The 19,516-nt window shown below is 42.9% G+C and overlaps 1 long non-coding RNA gene across 1 annotated transcript; it reads right to left on the bottom strand.

Annotated features, from left to right (window-relative positions):
* Window positions 1-11,990: 11,990 nt before the first annotated feature.
* On the bottom strand, window positions 11,991-13,818 carry LOC119655615. Its single transcript, XR_005249931.1, has 4 exons — window positions 13,485-13,818; window positions 13,287-13,424; window positions 13,056-13,194; window positions 11,991-12,986 (listed from the first exon to the last, which is right to left on the bottom strand). It is a non-coding gene; the product is annotated as an uncharacterized LOC119655615 (long non-coding RNA).
* Window positions 13,819-19,516: the final 5,698 nt, after the last annotated feature.

The following is a 19,516-nucleotide window of genomic DNA, read 5'->3' as shown; positions in this document are numbered from 1 at the left end:
AGACGGTTGTAGCGATTGACACTAAATTTGGTGGTAAGGTGGGAACCGTGAACGCTCACGCATACAGCGAGTTACATCCTTCTACGTTGAATTTAAGGGGGGTCCCCATACATGCAAAAGGGGGGTGTTATTTTTTTTTTCATCAAATATAGTTATGTGGGGTATCAAATTAAAGGTCTCGGTTAGTACTTTTCGAAGCCGGTCTTAATTTCAACATTTGTTGTAAAGGTGGGGAGTGCGGGGGGTTCAAAGTGATCATTTTTTTAACGAACCCATTCTCAGAAACTACCCAACCGAAAAATCTGAAAAAGTCAGAGGGCTGTCACTATACGGTGCCTACGCTTCGAAATACCGTCCATACCGATACATAAATTTTGTAATAATGTAGGTTACATTATGGAGCATCATCCTTCCATTTTCCGAAAATCGAACTATTACTAACAAAGTTATAATAGGTCAAAGCTGTCGCTTCAGTGCAAAATCAAGACTTTTAATTGAAATAATAAAACTTGTTGTTTCTTTTTCGTTGGTGTGGGTATTTATTCTTGCAAATACCGATATTTCGGGAACCACTTGTTCCCTTCATCAGTGCAAACAAGTTGTACAAGTTGTTGAACTTGTTTGCACTGATGAAGGGAACAAGTGGTTCCCGAAATATCGGTATTTGCAAGAATAAATACCCACACCAACGAAAAAGAAACAACAAGTTTTATTATTTCAATTAATTAATCGTTGGAAACACCGCATAATTTCACTCTGAAGACTTTTAATGCCAATATCACTTGAAAGTGGGTGTATACATATATTACGTGCTACATGCTAATGGGACAAATGCACACTCAAATCTCTATATAACAAAAATACACAAAACCTTTCATACCTGAAGCGTCTAGCTTCCGGTTTCCCGACTTGTTTGTTTCGTAAATGGTTTCAAAAGGGCAACGACTTGAAACACCGCAGCTGACTACGCACGGAATGGAAACACAGATATGAATGCGATTATGCGGCTAACGTCTTATCTTTGACGGCAGCACGCGCAAAGGACGTTTAGCCTTGTAGGAAAACGGTACTAATTGGACTTTCTGTTAGTATAACGCGTCTTAGCACACACTCTTGTGATACTAAACATTATAATGACTCGTAGTGAGAGAGAGTAGAATAATGTCGTTCCAAAGGCGACAATTAATCCGTAGTTATGAGAACGAATCAATACCAGGTCTTTGGTTCACATGTGGGGAAGGTGAGACAATTCCTAAAAGTTCAGATGGCATAACCTTTCAGTCTGTGGCAAAGTCCGTATTCCAGAAAGAAAGGGGGCTCCTTTGCAAGACCTAAAGCCTCAAATACGACACCAAACAAAATGCTCCGGGAGACGGGAACTGAGGTCAAGTTCCTCTCAGTGTCATGGTTTAGTACGAGGAGATCCGTTTTGGAAAAGCGAATCCTGCCGCACTTCCTCGTGCAGATAAGCCCGGAGAGCCGGGGAAGCGATCTGATCGGCATCAGGTCGCTTAATTACCAGGCCATTCGTTTTGAGCGCCTCCTAAGGGGCGAAATAGTCCAGTGTCGAAGATGCCAGCGCTATGGTCACTCGGCAGTGAACTGTCAAATGACCTTACGATGTGTAAAGTGCGGGAAAGACCATACCGCAGCTGAATGTTCGCTGACTGAAGCAGATGGCAAGGAAAAAACTTTCTGTGTTAACTGCGGAAGCGGAGGGCATCCGGCTTCGTACCGTGGATGTCCTGCATACCGCAATGTTAAGGTCACAAAGCAGCAGGCTCCGAGATCGGCCCAAAGAACGAAGTTGTCAGCGGCGTTGGACAGTACCGTCCTTCCGGCACCAATCGTCTCGGGGATCCCATTTGCAGAAGTAGTTCGACAAGGGGGAGCTAAGAAGCCCCAACAAGATGCAAGTGGCGGGATGAACACTATCCTCAATAAAATACTAACCATGTGTGAAAACATGCAGCATACGCTACACGTACACAATACAAAAATAAATAGCATAACAGAATATTTACACAAACAGCATGCCCGCTGCTAGGTCTGCAGTCACAGCGGTACCACTGGATGGTCTCCGGATCATCGCGATTAATGTGAATTCCATCGTAGGAATCCATCGAAGAGCGGAGCTCCTTGATTTCGCTGCCAGACAACAGCCTGACATAGTCTTGATTTCAGAAACCCACCTCAATCCGAGGCATTCGATAACATTCAAGGATTTTGAATTCGTGAGGAACGATAGACGAAATTGTGATGGGGGAGGTGGTACTGGAATACTTGTGGGTCGCCAATATCGTTTCAGGCATATTAATAGGCCTGAATTTGAAACCTTTGAGTGTATCGAAGTCTCATGTATTCTTTTTTCATTGCCTAGAGGAGGGAATTTATACATTCTGTCAGTCTATGCAGTGGGAAACAACCGAGCCAAGTTCAGGGAGGAATTCCATTCTCTGTTTACGATACTCGAACTGAATAGGCTGCATAATTACTATATCATAGCTGGCGACTTGAATGCTAAGCATACCTCGTGGCTAAACGCCACAAACAATCCCAGAGGGGTATTCCTCAAATCTTGGATAGAGCAATACCAGATAGAGTATAAATGCGAATTATATGGGTCAGAGAGTCCAACCTGGCCCAGGGCAAATTCCTATCTGGATTTGTACATTGCTGACGCGCGCTTGAACTTTAATTTTAGGAATCCTCAACGGAAACTACAGACTCTTCCTTACGATAGCGACCATAACGCTATTCTTATTGAAGTTCTGTTTGATGGACGAAGAGTTCGCCTTCTGCCGATGGACAGTGGCGTCCACAGGCTGAACTTTAAACAAACAAATTGGAAGAAATTCCAAGAGAGGTTTATTCGGGGATATCGAGAGGAATGCCCACCTCTTGATGGGGAAAACGATAGTACAATTGCACCAGGTGACAGGAACTTGAGCAACGAGGAAATACTTCAGTATCTTCTCAAGCTGGAGAACTTGACGCTGGAAACAATTGAACAAGTCGTCCCTAAGATTAAACCTCGCAATAATATGGAAGGATATGAAACTGCAGCCATAAAACAGTTGAAAAAAGTGAAAAGCCTTCTGCTCACTCGCATCAACAAAATCTATCGAAGATATGGGGACTATCATCATCCCATATTGGTTGAGTTCAAATCACTTCTAAAGATCGCGCGGGATCTTATCCGTCAGCATTACGTAAATGAAGTGAACTTCCAATGGAGGGAGAAGTTAAAGGGTATTTCACCAAGCGATCTAGATTCCATGTTTACTAAGATAAATACGTTATTCCGGAAGAAGTCACGAATAACTGTACCGAGAATTAAAGTCGGTGGCAGCGAGATACAACACCTTATTGACTCAGGTATAGACACGAATAGTGTAACTGCTGATGCGCAAGGCAATTACATCGCGATGGATGATGCTCTGAAACTCGAACTTATAGGGGAGCACTTTGAATCGGTGCATCGGCCCAGAACGGACTTAGAGCCAACGCGACTTTCAGAAATTGTAGAACGAGATGTCCACAATTTCAAATATAGCCTGAACGGCACCACAGTTCTCCAATTTAGCTCTGCGTTGCAGGCTGATCTCATACCGAGTGATAATCTGCTTGATTACTTTGTCTCATGTGTAGAGTTAACTTCCATATTCAGAAGAGTAAACAATAAGAGATCATCCGGTATGGATGGCATTCCCAACGTGGTCCTCAGGCATTTACCAGACATTGCCATTCGTAATTATTGCATTTTGTTCAATCATTTATTGAACAATTCCTTCTTTCCAGGACAATGGAAGAAAGCCCGAGTATTCCCGATTTTAAAGAGAGGGAAGGATTCATCCAGCCCTCAAAGCTACCGCCCAATCAGTTTGCTGCCTAACATCAGCAAGGTGTTTGAGGTTTTGGTATTGAAAGCCTTGAACGGGCATATCAAGAAGAAGGAATTATTGCCGAACGCGCAATTCGGATTTCAATCTGGACACTCGACAATACATGCAATAACGAAGGTAACGTCTGATATTTGCTGGCGGATTAACAATGGTGCGTAGGCGCTTGCCTTATAGACATGGAGAAAGCCTTTGATACCGTCTGGTTGGATGGACTGATTTTCAGGCTCCTGAAGAATGAGTTTCCCAGTCACCTCGTAGCGATGATGTGTAGTATGCTGTATGGCAAGTGCTTTGTCATTACGGACGGAAATCTCACTACTAACAGAGAATTTCATGTTCTGAATGGATTACAGCAAGGGACAGTGACTGCGCCTACACTTTTTGCGGTATTTACCGGCGAATTACTCAACTCTTTCGATTTTAATAAATCTCCTAAAAGGTCGTTGGTTGCCTTTGCTGACGATCTGATAGCCTACACAGCGCACAAGAAGGTAACTGAGGTGCAAGTTGAACTTCAGAAGATGTTCAATGATATTAAGTTCTTCACGAACAGTTGGCGGATGAAAATCAATGCGCAAAAGTGTGAAACGATTCTGTTTCTAAATTCCTTGGCGTATGCCAGTAGGAACTTGAAAAGGAATTGGAGTGATTTCCACATTGTCGCGAACGAGGATAGTTCTGAGCGCATTCCTCATAAGAAGTGCGTTAGATACCTGGGTGTGCATCTTGACGAGCGTCTCCAATTTAACGAGCACGTTAAAGTCGCGCTAGAGAGCGCTCGCAAGGCATTCATGTCTCTCCGAAGACTCTTTTATGCTCCACATCTTAGCCGGAAGGTTAAGATTATTTGCTATCTTACTTTGGTTAGACCGGTGCTCACCTACGGGTGTGCTATCTAGTTTAATTTGAGTGCTAGCCAAATGGAGAAAATAAGGATCTTTGAAAGGAAATGTCTGCGTGCTTGCACGGGGCTTAATAGGACTGCTTCGTCAAACTATGAGCACTATGTAACTAATGAAGTGAAATGATGGGTATTTCGAGAAAACTCTCACGACAGGCTTCATTCCTCCCAAAGCTTTCGTGTATCTTGACAGGAATTGTCTAATTCTTGATTCTGCCGGTGATCCGGTTATGTATCATATACATAGACGGGCCACGGACAAAAGGATAGAATACCCCCCGAATTTGACAGTGGGGGCTCCGGGATTCGACTGGAGATACTCCAGAGCGAGAGCAATTGATATTAAGCGGGATGAAAAAGAGAAATCTTGGTACTGGTGGCTGCGGGGTGCCGATTAGCGGTGGCCGTGCTCAGTTCTGCCATTTATTTCTTGATGGGGCTTTGTAAATATGTACACATTGAACGGGTGCTGATTTCGTCTCCAGTTGTAACTTATAAATACATACGTTATTATTCTTTGTTTTTTTTGTATGGATGTATTGTAAAAAAAAAGAAAAAATGTGTAATATAAAATATATAATTATGATAGTTTTAAAAACAATAATTTAAGTTAAAAGTATTTTTTTGAAGGGATCAAATATTTATTATTACTTTTATATTTCTTTATTTGCCACTAAGGCCAAGTGAATTCTGTCGGGTTTTTGACCATTTCCCGACAATTTATTGTAAAATTAGATTTTTATTTCTTACTGTTCTCTCTGTCTGTAAATTGTTATTAGAAAACTTTGAGAGCCCACAGTGGCCATTAGATTTAAGTTATTTTTGTTATTTTAAAGGATTGTTTTTTTATTGTTCATTTTTCCAATCTATATACTATTGTTACCTATTTCTTAAAAATAAAAATGATTTTAAAAGAACCAAAAAAAACTAAATTAATTTCAGCGACTCTGTCAATGGTAAGGGATCAATAGTATATTGCCCGTGAGCTGCTTCTGAAATGTGTCCCGCAGATTCCATCGGACAACGTGTATCGCAATGAGCAAACCCTGATTCACTCTTGATCTGCTTGCCAATTGTTTGACGGTCACTGTGAGCCTAGTGCTCAATGATTCTCCTTGCTAATGTGGCACTCACATACATCTCATCGTCCAAAAGTATTTGTGGAATTTTCATCCTAGTCTTATTATTCTTCTTCATTCAGGCCCAGAATATCCAGTCCGTAATGCACCCTCTCTGAAGTTGCGTCGAAGATCAAGTTCACATTCCTCATTTGCTATTTCGTAATTTACAAATTTGACCGTATTTTAAGCTAACTAGGCCACTCTTTCAGTAGCTGTTTGACAATAAACCAACAGTACTTTGATCGATTCCTTATGGATTGGGCATATTGGAGCGATGGGTGGAGTATTGTTATGAACTGCTAAACAACCAGGACATCGGTGAGTTAGAGGTCCCGTCAAGTGAAGATGATGGACAAATACTGCCACCGCCAAGTCGCTACTACCGAATTTAGTAGTAGCCAAATGAAACTTATCTTCTTTAGGTGGGGTGAAACATGACATTGATTGTAGCATCAAAGTCAGCATGATCCCTTTTCCTGTTTGGAATTTTTATCTATATTTAAGACAGTGTTTATCAGAAACTAAAATGAAATTTGGAATGAGCCTACTGAGAGAGTAGGGGAGGTGATTCCCTGGAATCAGAGTTTCTCTCTATAGCTCTGAATATGAAATTAATATCCATTAAAAACAGTTATCATGATTTTATGCTATTTGCTCTCTAATCATACACGATTTGTAATTCGCTCTGTGATATGATCTAAATGATAAATATTATGGGTAAATTCCAGCTAATGTAATACGAGTGTTTAGTAGGTATTTTACCTGCAAAATTTTGCCATATTATCGATTCTCGAAAAACACTAGTTCCGAAAATACCCAGGTTCTAACAACTCTTGTGTCAGTGAATTCAGAAGCTTCATTGAACATTTTTCCTTGGACCCTAGTGGATATACTTGTCTACTGCTCGGTACTTTCTCTTATATGCATGCAGGTGTTCCATTTGAATATACATTTTTGCCAAGAAAGTGTTACGTAAGCACAAGGAGAAAGTCTGGAATAACACCGAGTTTTTTATTGGGGTTATAAGTTCGTTCGTCAGCAAAAAACTGGAACCATGTGTTACTCCTTTGTTTACGAAGGTCGCTATTGTTTGTGATCTAGATTGATTAATTATTACACTGGGCTAGATCAATGAATGTTGCCTCACAGGCGATTTTTATGGCACAGCATTATTGGGAAACTCATATATCATACATATATGTATATAATACATGTATTCAAATATTAATGAATCTAGTTCGGTGACCACGTGATATTCAAAGCATATTCATTGAATGTGATAGTCGGATAATGGGAAATGTCGATCTTGGGGATTCAATCTATTATTTATGGCCCCATGCTCCAGACTGTCCCAGAGTTGTAGGCTCAACATTACACCATTTACCCTGCGCTTATAAACGACTATTTTATGCATTCCCAATAGGTAGGTAAGTATAGCAAAGCAATACACAATGTACATTTCAGCCTCCGATAGTAACTTACTCGAAAAGTTCCTACAGTCTAAAATTACACGAAACTATTAGTTGCTTCAAAAAGCAGGTAAGGAAAACGAAAGTGCAGCTTAAATTTTATTCAAATATGTAAAGAAAAGTACCGAAAGTTACACTACAAATTTTGGTTAGTGTAGTAGCATTTCTAGATAATTAGGCTTTCTTCGAACCAGTGATCTTTCAGATTGCAATTTCAAGCATCTCTAAAATACAAACTTATTCTAGTTGGAGAAAGGAAATTTCCCTATGCAATTGCGCTCCCTAAACTGAACTGCTAATCAGCTCTATTGTTGTTTGATGTAGGAATGTGAACACTGACCACCTCTCCCACCAGATGAATAATCCTAACCTCCCCTTGAACACCATCTTATCGCCCATAATAGTTCGCCACTACACTAACGCTGTCTAGAACATGAATATGGCAGCAAAGGTCCATGACCAGGCGAGAGAGTAAACAGATGTTATCGGCGTATTTGAGGAAAGGTGTCATCGCACAGCAAAGTCCTCTGTAGAAATAATATCGGTGTAATGATGCAATCCTGCTGAACTCCAAATTCACCTCAGATTTTACCTCGGTGCACCACGTGATATTTTGCGTCATCATATTTCGCTCTGACAATAGCTTAGTTAACCTCCCTCCTGCGTAGAGTACCCCAGATACACTCCCCGCTTACAATATTGAAAGCTTTCTCGAAATCGATGAAAGCAGATGAAGCAAATATGTAAACTACGTGTACTGTTCCAAAATAATCCGAAAGGAGTTGATGTGGTCAATGCAGGAGAATCAGGAGAGAAAATCAGCCTGCTCTCTGTTGATGAAGTTCTCGAGATGTTCTTTGATGTTCTAGGATTTTTTAAGGTTCTGTGTGAGAAAAACTCCTTCTCTCTTCCCCGAGGAACCGCCGTAAAGCGGTTTTTCGCAAGGTGGATACGCTTTAAGCGACCAAGTTTTCCGTTCTTCGCGGCCTCCTCGCGCGCCGCTTTTACTAGTTCCTGTAGTATGCTTTTGATTGCGGAGGTCACCGTGCAGCAGAATCTTCCCGCAATAACCGCTCCGTCGTCTTACCTTGTTTTGTTCCGCAAGATCAAGCTGAACATTCTCCAGCCATGCTTTTATGGCGCTAATCATTTCGTTAGCGAACGCTCCAGGTTTTTTCCGGCAAAAATCATAGCTAGACCATCTACGAAACCGATTATCGTGGCCCCTTTTGACAAAGGAAGGACAAGGACCCCATTTTACATCACATTCCACAGGGGAGGATTCCAACACTGAGCCCTGTGGTACCCCTGCGGTGACGGTGTACCGCTTGGAGCGAGCTTTTAATCCACTACCAGTTGGCGGAATTTCCTAATCTGAGAAAACGGCTTTCACAACTAGGAGTTCACGCCAGAAAGGTACTAGAAGACTGACAAAAAAAACAAGCTGAATCTACTGGATCGCAGCGTTAATGCAGAAAACGGCGGCCACATGGTCATCTGAGTCGATTATCAAATATGTAGGACGACCATCAACGGCCCCACATCACAGTCGTCTCAGGGAAGTACATATAATTCTAACCAAAACGCAGAATTGGATTCAACAAAAGGCTTTATTACTATATATAAAATACATTTTATATAATCACAAGTCATTGCCACCGTGCTCTCTATATGACCGTCTGATTTAAAAATGGCACTTCCACACCATTTCACTTTCTCTTAATGCAGGTTTGCATTCATTCGACCGAACAGCCATTCTAATCAAGTCCCAATCTACGGTCAAAGCTTTTGGCACTGGCGGAACTGGTTTTTGCATTCCTTTGAATTCGTCCGAATTGAGAATATTTTGTAGTAAATTATTATTGATGGTGCATACCACAGGCCTTGCCGGAACCATGTGTTTTACTTTTTCTGGCTGAGGTAAGTAACAGTTCTCCTATATTTTGTATTATCTCGACTACAAGCTCATTGGCGAGTATATCGTACGCTTCAACGTCTTAAGGTTTTCTCCCGACGAAAACAATAGCTAAATCATCTACCAAACCGATTATCGTGGCCCCTTTTGGCAACACAGGAGCGGATTCCAACACTGAGCCCTGTGGTACCCCTGCGGTGACAGTGTAATGCTTGGATATTGTGATTCGTATCGCTCCAAAGTGTCCTCCCCGAGAGGAGGAGCTTAGTCAAATAACTAGGACCACCCGTTTTAGCCAGTGAGCATTTTATCCACTGCCAGCTGAGAAGACGGTTTTCACAACTAGGAGTTCACGCCATGGAGGTACTAGAAGACAAGAAAAAAGCTGGATCTACTGGATCCTAGGAAACGAATTGTGTTAAGGGGGTCATCCCGTGTGAAGGCCGTTTTTTTTGCCCTTTTTTGAAAAATTATTTTGAAGGACTGGATAAAGATAGAAACGTGATTTTCTCAGCATATGTTTATTGATATCTCTAGTATATGTGACAAATTTTTCAGCTTGATTTCGTAGCTAGTTTTCGGAATAGGAGTTAATTTATGCACCCATCTCCAAAAAAAGGTGTTTTTCTGCTGCCACGCTGGAGGGCGCTGTGTTCATCTGAGGGAAAAGAACTAAACGGCATTTTAATGTGGACAATATTCCACGGTCCGCAAACTAGGATAATTAGAAAATGTTAAAAGGTAAATTTTTGGCGGACTTTTAAACTTAATTTTTTGAATTTTGGTGTTTTTTTAAGGCTTTTTTTATGAATAAAAAAAAAACTACCCGCCCGATTGCAATTATCCTAGTTTGCGGACCGTAGAAATATGTACTAAAGAAGCCGTGAAAATTTCAAAGAATTTGGTTGGACAGATTTTGAGCTATGGTGGCAGCCGATTTTCAAGATGCGGTTTTGAGAAAAACGCGTTTGAAAATTTAACTGTGATTATCAACAGTAAAATTTTAGCTCACCATTAATCTGCTATACCTGGTCCATAGAGGGCACCCTCCGTTTCTTCAAAAAAGTCTTGCAAGGCCGATTGTTGCTCTCTGGTGTCAATTGTGGCTCTTTTAGCGAGGTCAGTCGATCGTCGTTCGGACCGCCAAATTCGCGCTTCATTACGGCGGTCGACATAAACCTGACATATGTGACCAACTTGACATCCCATTGTTACTAGGATTTTGAGAAAGCCATTGAATCCTTCATTGAAAATAATTACAGCCAGAAAAGTGGCTATTTCTACGACCTTGGCCCCAGAATGAAGGTGTTTAGGAGCGAAAGTTCAGATCAATGCATTTAACGACTCATTGTTATTCTGGGTCTCTGCTCCTAAACATCTGTTCAAGAGACCATCTCGTGACAAATCTTCGTAGATTGGTTTTGATGGCTGTTTGAACTTCTTCAGTCAAAGGTGCCTTCTCGTGGTGAAAACTATCCAGCTCTCCTTTAGCTTCCGCTTTGCGCCGTTTGCACCAACTGTCCTCGCCTGCTGGACAATTTTGATGCTGAGGATTTTCGTCTGTAGAACATTTATGGAAGAAAGTTTCCCAAATTTCTTGCTTCATTCCTTCTATCGAGTTCGCGTGTCGACGAATAGCTAGCCCAGAAATTGTAGTGAGGTCCTTATCAGTAAGTTTTCCAGCCCCTTTTCGACCAATGCCTTTGTGATTCTTCTTTGCATTTCTAAGCCGCTTTCCCATTCTTTTCTCGACATGTCCTACGTATTCCTTTTTTACTACTACGTATATTTTATTATTTGCAGAAATTTGCAGAAATACCAGAGAAAACTCCAGCAAAATCCAATATACAAAACTTGTCGCAATTGGAACATCCATGTTCATGCTTGCTAAAAGTTTTTGTTTGCTGATGTTGATGCGAAGTCCTTTTTCTTCTCTGATAACTATCGATTCCCATGAAATACTCGTTTTTTAGTGCGAGCATGACGTTGAACGTTAAAACGATCTCCCTTCGTACGATCCATTTAAAAAAATCACTGAACACACAAACAGGACAATACTTACAACAAAATATAACTGAGTATGGTTTGAACGCCTTTCAGTGCTCACTCTAGACTGGATTATCCTTTTTATTCAAAACAGCAAATAAGTTTAGACAATTGATTGGTTTTTTATCTTTTTATATTTATACCTGTGTTCAAATTGATAAGGCTCAGGTAAAAAACTAACAGGTAAAAAAAGATTCGGTGCTCTTTCTCGTCGAGTACTCTAGCCGCGGCTGCAAACTCCTTATCTGTTTAACCCTGTAATTTCTGAAGGACTCGGAATATCGGAAAATCCCTTTGCCCACATATTCTCCACTATATATAGATACAATTCATGCAAAAAAAAAAAAAATCGATTTCTCCAACCCGACACACGGGATGACCCCCTTAATGTAGAAAGCGGAGGCCACAGGGTCATCTGGGCCGATTATCAAATATGTAGGGTGACCATTAACGGTACCAAATCACAGTCAATCAGGGAAGTACATTTAATTATAACCAAAACGCAACATAAGGAATTATATTCAACAAAAGGCTTTATTACTATATATAAAATACACTTTACATAACCACTAGTCATTGCCAACGCGCTCTCTTTCTGACCGTCTGACTTAAAAATGGCATTTCCACATCATCTCTCTTCCTCTTAACGGTCTGCCAAACAGCTATATCCGTGTGGAAAGCTGGCATATAAGCCATCTGCCTATGCGATTTATAAACAATTTGGGTCTCATGGTGTCGCCGTCTACGTTGCACTTGGCGCGGTTTCCTATATGGGCGGCGAGTCCCATCATCCCTTTTTGGAGGCTCTCCCCTACACGCAGGTTTACATTAATTTGACCGAACAGCCATTCTAATCAAGTTCCAATCTACGGTCAAAGTGTTTGGCACCGGCCGAACTGGTTTGTGCATTGCTTTGAATTCGTCCGAATTGAGAATATTCTGTACTAAATCATTGTTGATGATGCATACCACAGGCCTTGCCGCAACAATGTGTTCCACCTTTTCTGGCTGAGGTGTATTTTTCAACAAATATACGTTCAGTTTAGACTTATCTGCGGTTATACCCATGGCGCCATTCGTCGTGTCGTTAATAATTTTATTTACATGACCGTCTTGATTGCCATTGGTGTCGCTGTCATTGATCCTTTTCTTACCGCTCTTATTTTCTCGGACAGTATTTTCGTCCTCCATTGTGCTTATCTTTTCCTTTTTATCATCAGTTCTTCTTCAGCAAGTCTTTCAAAAATTTCACAAGTTGTTGCTCCACTTGACTTGATTTTCAGGATTCAGGATTAAATTTTAGAAATATTATGGTTTAAGCACATTTGCTAACTGATAAAATAAATATCTTGTGTTTGTTCCGGTTTTTATATCCTATCCTATCTATAAAGAACAAAGTAACATACAAAGTGATCCTCTTATTTAGAACTTTAAACTCAATAAGTAAAGGACAGTGATATAGGCTTTGTGGTGACCAAAAATTGCTGTTTACGAAATACTCGCAGAGACTAGTCTTCGGGATTAAGAAACGGCCAATATAGGTGTTGGTTTCGACTGAGTGGCTCTCAACCCATGCCGCCTTCTGGCCGTCCGACTGACACGCCTCCGCTCCGTGCCTGGGGATATCTCCTAAAATATAAATACACACGACGTTAATGATGATTATGCCAAAAAATTTTTGTAATACAAATTACTCACCATAGTGAAATATCCCCCCGGGATGCTCATCTCTACTACTCCGTCGTACTTAGATAAATGGATGGCGACATAGAATGTGTCCTCTTCTGCAGGGTGTTGGTCCTCCTTGGTCCACTCCCACGGAGCACACAGACATCATCTAAAGTGAACAACAATACATTACATTAAAGATGCCAATTTACAATTTTCAATTTACAATTTATGACCGGTGAAAAACAGTAGAGTACTTACCCAAAAATGCACTCGATGCTGGTGCATGTCCGGATGTCGAACTGGTACGGTTGTCGGAGCCGTGACGCACGGAGTGGGTGCCGCTCGGTAGGGCGTCGTACATCCCTGCCCCACTCCTACCCAGCACATAGACATCATCTAGAACAAACAATACAACACATTAATGATGTCAATTTCTAAATGATGCAGAATACTTACCCTAAAATGTACTCGGTGCTAGTACAAAAAGTCGACGTCCAACCGGTACGATTATTGGAGCCGTGGTAGGTGTGGAGATGGCAGACTTGGAGAATGACGCCGAGATGTGGATCATCCTGGGTTCATGCTGAAACACTTTCACATTTTGAAAGAAATTAAATGCTTATCATTTACCTAGATGTTAATTTAAGAAACCTCAATATTACTTACAATCATTTCCCACATAACCCACCGTTGGTCTGACTAAGCATCCTCACATGATGAGGGGATGAAAGTGACGGAGAAGCAAGGAAGTGATCACATAGGGACCGCACGATGGTTACCGCAGTTTGACTAAATAAAGATGGGGATCTGGAAAGATTTACAATGAAAGCAAGTTTGACAGAGACGGGAACGAATTGAGGGATGGGGTCGGGTACTTTGGACAGGCTGCCGGGCAGATCCCCAATATGGGCTAGACACCTGGAGGATGCTAAGCGCTGTTAGCAACCAACAATCCGCACTCAGTTAAAATTACCTCCTTAAATAGAAAGTACCACTATATGGTTGATTTCAATGACACTGGTGAGAGTTACATCGACCAACCAGCCAGCTCGAGTAACTCGCCACCAATAGCACATGACACACTAACGGGAAAAAAGAAGGATTGTGGGCGGAACAGAGTTACAAGTCAACCTACAATTGTAATCGCTCACAATTGAACACACTAAAGATGAATTGCAACAGGTTGCAATCTCCATAATTATTAAAGTGCTAGAAATGGCACATTTAAACACAGAAGGGACAAAAAAGGGGCGTTTTATACAATTGAAAAGCAGAGTTACAAGTAAAACTATTAGTGCACACTGAAATGCCCACAACAAAATCTCTGAAACACAATAAGAATAAACACAGAATAAATGAATGTAACAACGGAGGATGGTTAAGATCCACCGAATGGCCAAAGTGCACCGGCAAACAATTGGTGTGCCTCTCCCAATCGCCATAACACATCGAAGAACTGATCATAGTGCATAACAGGCAGTGGAAACTATCATGGGCTGCGATAAAGCGCACAGCCAACCACTGCCGTGGAACACACCACCATAAAAAGTGCACTATGCACAACCCAAATGCACAACACCAAATCCACGAGGCAACTCATGAAGTGCAGTGCACCATCATTAACAACACAAGGCATCACATATCAGTGCACGCCCCAAGCACAAACCTCAGTGCAAAAATCTTACGCAAAAGCGCACCTAATCCATTAAAAAGTACACCAATTACTAGCAATAATGCACAAAATCCACACAAGAATGCACCAATTGCATGAAAAAATGCACAAAACCCTCACAAAAGTGAGTGAGTTATAGAAAACATCAAATACCGCCAAGTGCACCAAACAGCGAAGTGCACTAAAACCAACCAAGTGCACCTAAAACAACCAAGTGCACCAAAACTAATTAAGTGCACCAAAACTAATTAAGTGCGCCTAAAACAATTAAGTGTACCAAGCAGACGAGTGCACCAAAACCTACAAAGGGCACCAAAACAACAAAAAGTGCACCAAGAGCCAATTGCACCTAATAGCACCAAGTGCACCACTGTTCATCACACACTTATAGCGCACAAAATCCCTGTAATGCCACAACAATTCCACATTATTAACATATCCAATCACCAACAAACCCACTGATGCTACCTGAAAAACCTCCTGAAGGAAACGCATTAACAATAAATGCATCTCACTCAAAACACAAATGCGTAATTTCGCACAACAAAAAGAAACGCACTTTCCTTATCAGCTCATACTAGCACGTAATAAGCCCAATAAAACTCATGTGGAGAAAAGAATCGCCACCGGGATAACCAAGATGATAAACATCCGAACATGTTTACCATAAGGCGGTAATAGCTAACACAAAGGATACATTGCGGTGTATCCATTAGCACGGGGTCAAGCAGTGCACTGTAGGATAGACTGAAGCGGAACATAGCTCCCTGAGGCCAACTTATCTCTCTCTAATGATGAGCTGTCTCTCCTCTGAGACGGTGTGTGCCTTTTCAGGGGCCAAGCCTCTCGTCTACCAAGACCGTTAGTGAGTGGTGATAGCCACACCCTGTACGAGGTGACCCTACTATTAACAAAACGCTGCGGATCTAGACTGGGGAGTCGAAAAACACCTCCCCCAATCCAGGATGTCATGCGAACCGGGCCCATTGGATAGTTTGCCGTCGGGGGTAACTGACTGTATTCGAACGGAGCCTCACTGATACCTGGTCGCCTCAGTGAGTAAGTTAGACCTTACCGTGCTACGGGGGGCTATGGCACGGCGGACCTCTTAACCCCCATACTCGTGGGAATCAAATGAGTACAAAACAAGAAAAGAAAACGAAAACCAAAAAAGCGGGGTCCCGTACCGCACCAAAACTGGTTAATCAGGCGGAGGCACGTCACCGAATTACTGAGAGCCAGGTGACTACACCAAAGAAGGGAGAAGTTGGGACGTCAAGCAGTGGATCCAAGCTGAGCATTGGTATACTGCGTGGACTACAGTCAACGAACACCACTGCTCAAAGAGCAGGGACCAGCAAAAGCACGTCTGAGATAAATATAACAGACGTCAGGAAGGAGACAGGTCTCAGTGGTGCCGGGGTTAAATGGTACCTGCCCTATCTGAAGGAAGGCCTGAAACCAGAAGAGGCCCTTAACAAGGCTCAGCACAGACCTAAGCCATCTCTACCGGAGCCGAGAAAGTGCATGAAGGGGATGCTCCCAAAATATCCAGACCTGAACCCAAGGGAGGAGAAAACCTGGGCAGGTCAGGAGTGAAGGCAAGACCCAGGAAGCCCGCCATTAGCTGTGCTAGTGCGGTCAAGGGCATTCGCCTGGCCATACTGCCAAAAAGGTTTCCCGAGAAAATAATCACTCGGGAGGAACAGGAAATCATTGAGGAACTTGTCGTCAAGCAGATGATCAAGGGTTGGACGTCGAAACTGGTGTTCACCAGGATACGCTTTCGACCAGGCCTTATACTGGTGGACTGCGCGACGGAAGGAACCGCAGAATGGGTTAGAACCATAGTTCCTAGATTGCCAGGCTGGGAAGGGGTGGAACTGTCAACATGTGCTGGGGATGATATACCAGGAGCCCACATGGTGACAGTTTTTCTGCCAAAGGCCGCGGCAATAGAAACGGAAGACCTTATGAGACTCCTAATTGCTCAGAATGAAGATCATCATTCTCGACTATGGAGAGTCTTCAGAAGCAAGGCGGAGGGCAAGGGTAAACTCCTCACGATCGGGGGCATCTACTATCTCCCTGGAGGCAATTAAACGTCGGAGTTGTCATATCAACTACCGATTTGGCAACATACACGTGCATGTGCACAAGGAAAAGCCGAGGAAAGAGACCTCGGAGGAGGCATCGGGTGAAAAACTTACCGAGGTTCGTGAAGAAGTCGCGGAAGCTATAGAGGCGGAAAGAACTGGATTAACCAGGGAAATAGACCTGCTGCCCAGTGTAGAGCAGAAGCTGGACGACCTAGACCTAGGACTCCTAGGGCTCAGGGTGGACAGCGACGCGCAGGAAAGCGCCATGTCGGAGGAGGAGGGTGACACTCCGACAGTGGAGAAGAGCTCCAAACAATAACGGAGACAATGGCCAGCACTAAGATAGCGGGAGCTGCATCTGCAGTGATTGCAAGGGCAAATTCCAAGGAGAACATTGGAATAGTGCTGGCTCAGGAGCCCTGGGTGTACCGGGGGCAAATTCGCGGCCTGCAAGGAGGAGGCATGCTGGTAATTTGGGACTCCTCTTGTGAAAAACCAAGAGCTTGCATAATTCTCAAACGTAATTTAAAATACATATGTCTTTCAGTGTTCTTAACCGGAGACCTTGTGGCTATCCAAGTCTCATTGGAAGCCGGGAGGAGCACTCGAGAGGCAGTTGTAGCATCGGGATACTTCCCAGGAGATGAGAGCCGAGCTCCACCGGAACAAGTCGCAAAGCTGACGAAGTATTGCAAGGAGAGGGCGTTACCACTTCTTCTCGGGTGCGATGCCAACGCCCACCACGAAGACTGGGGAAGCAGCGACACTAATCGTAGAGGTGAGTACCTTCTTGAATTTATTCTTAGCAATAAGTTAGAAATATACAAAGTAGGGAACACTCCAACATTTGTGACCAGCACTAGACTGGATGTACTAGACATAACTCTAGGAAATACTCTAATGAACGGAATGATCAGGAATTGGAGGGTGTCGGAACCCTCTATGTCTGATCACAGGATAATCAGATTCTACATTGTGGGTAACCCCGAAATAGAAAGAACAATAAGGAATCCCAGGAGAACGGATTGGGAATCCTACACAACGCACTTGAGCAACAACATTGCCCACCTTCAAGGGGGCGGTGACATCAGGAGCGAACTGGAACTAGAAACAGTGGTGGAAAACCTAAACACAGTCGTGATTGACGCATATGAGGCCAGCTGTCCGGCTAAGACAGTTAAGTCATCAAGGGATGTACCATGGTGGAACAGGAACTTGACCAGAATGAGAACAGGGGCACGAAACTCTTCAACCCTGGCAAAACAAACCGGGGACTGGCTGAGGTACAAAAATGCACTGACTGCGTACGATCAAGAAAGCGAAACAGATCACAGAAGCAACCAGACCGTACAAGGCTGTAGCCAAAGACGGGGGAATATCCTCTGTCTGTTTGAAGAAGGAAGATGGGACATTTACCGAGAATGAGGAGGACAGGGTACACCTGCTTCTCAGAACTCATTTCCCCGGGTCCTACCCCTCGGTGGCGGGCGACAACAATCTGCCTGACACCCCAACAACGAATAAAAGGGGAATCAAAGAGAGCTGGAAACTAGCAAAAGAGAAGCTAGGCTAAGATGAGCAGTGGGAACTTTTAAACCAATGAAATCTCCCGGAGTAGATGGCATTTTCCCAGCACTTATCCAGAGAGGCCTAGGAATTATCTTAGAGTCTCTTCTGAGGGTGGTAAGGGGGAGCATAGCACTGGGTTACATACCAAGGACATGGAGACGGGCAAAAGTGGTCTTTATTCCGAAAGCGGGTAAAAAGGATCCTTTTCACCCTAAATCTTTCAGACCAATCTGCCTAACACCGTTCGTACTCAAAACGATGGAGAAGGTCATAGACAACTATATTAGAACTACCGTTCTAGAGCGTAATCCCCTACATCACTGTCAACACGCTTACCGGGCAGGACGATCAACTGAAACTGCTCTGTATCAGCTGACAGAGGTACTACGGGACGCCATAGAAACAAAAGAAATTGCCCTGTGCGCGTTTTTGGATATCGAAGGAGCATTCGACAACATCGCACACAGAGATACAGGATGCCCTGAGCCGCAAAGGAGTGGGAAACACCCTGGCACTCTGGATGGGTAAAATGCTAGAAAGCAGACAAATAGAGGTACAAACAGGTACAAATTCTATTATCATGAACACCACTCAAGGCTGTCCACAGGGTGGAGTACTATCGCCGCTGATGTGGAGTATGGTAGTGGATGAACTCCTGGACGTGTTAACTAATACTTCAATACAAGTCCAAGGCTACGCGGACGACATTGTTTTAATCTGTAGGGGCAAATATGAAGATACCCTATGTGATAGAATCCAAACTGGATTAAGGGTTACTAGTGCCTGGTGCAGGAAGGTGGGACTGCGGATCAACCCAACCAAAACCACCATAGTACCATTCACTAGGAGGCGTAAGTTGGATCACCTGAAAGCCATAACATTACATGATATGGAGGTGAAACGAGAAGCAAAGGTCAAATATTTGGGAGTCACGCTAGACCAAAAATTACTCTGGAAGGCACATGTTGGAAACACTTGTCGGAAAGCCACGAGGGCTCTGATGACTTGCAGATCCATAGCAGGAAAAAAATGGTGTTGCAGCCCGAAGATACTACTTTGGATATATACTGCAATAGTAAGGCCAATGATTACTTATGGAGCGGTAATCTGGGCAGAAAGAGCCCAACTCAGCACACAAGCCAGGGAAT

The sequence above is a fragment of the Hermetia illucens genome, chromosome 4 (genome assembly GCF_905115235.1).
Source record: "Hermetia illucens chromosome 4, iHerIll2.2.curated.20191125, whole genome shotgun sequence".
In the NCBI taxonomy this organism is placed as follows: Eukaryota; Metazoa; Arthropoda; class Insecta; order Diptera; family Stratiomyidae; genus Hermetia; species Hermetia illucens.
The sequence above is the reverse complement of the archived record's forward strand: the minus strand, read 5'-3'. Positions and strand labels throughout refer to the sequence as shown.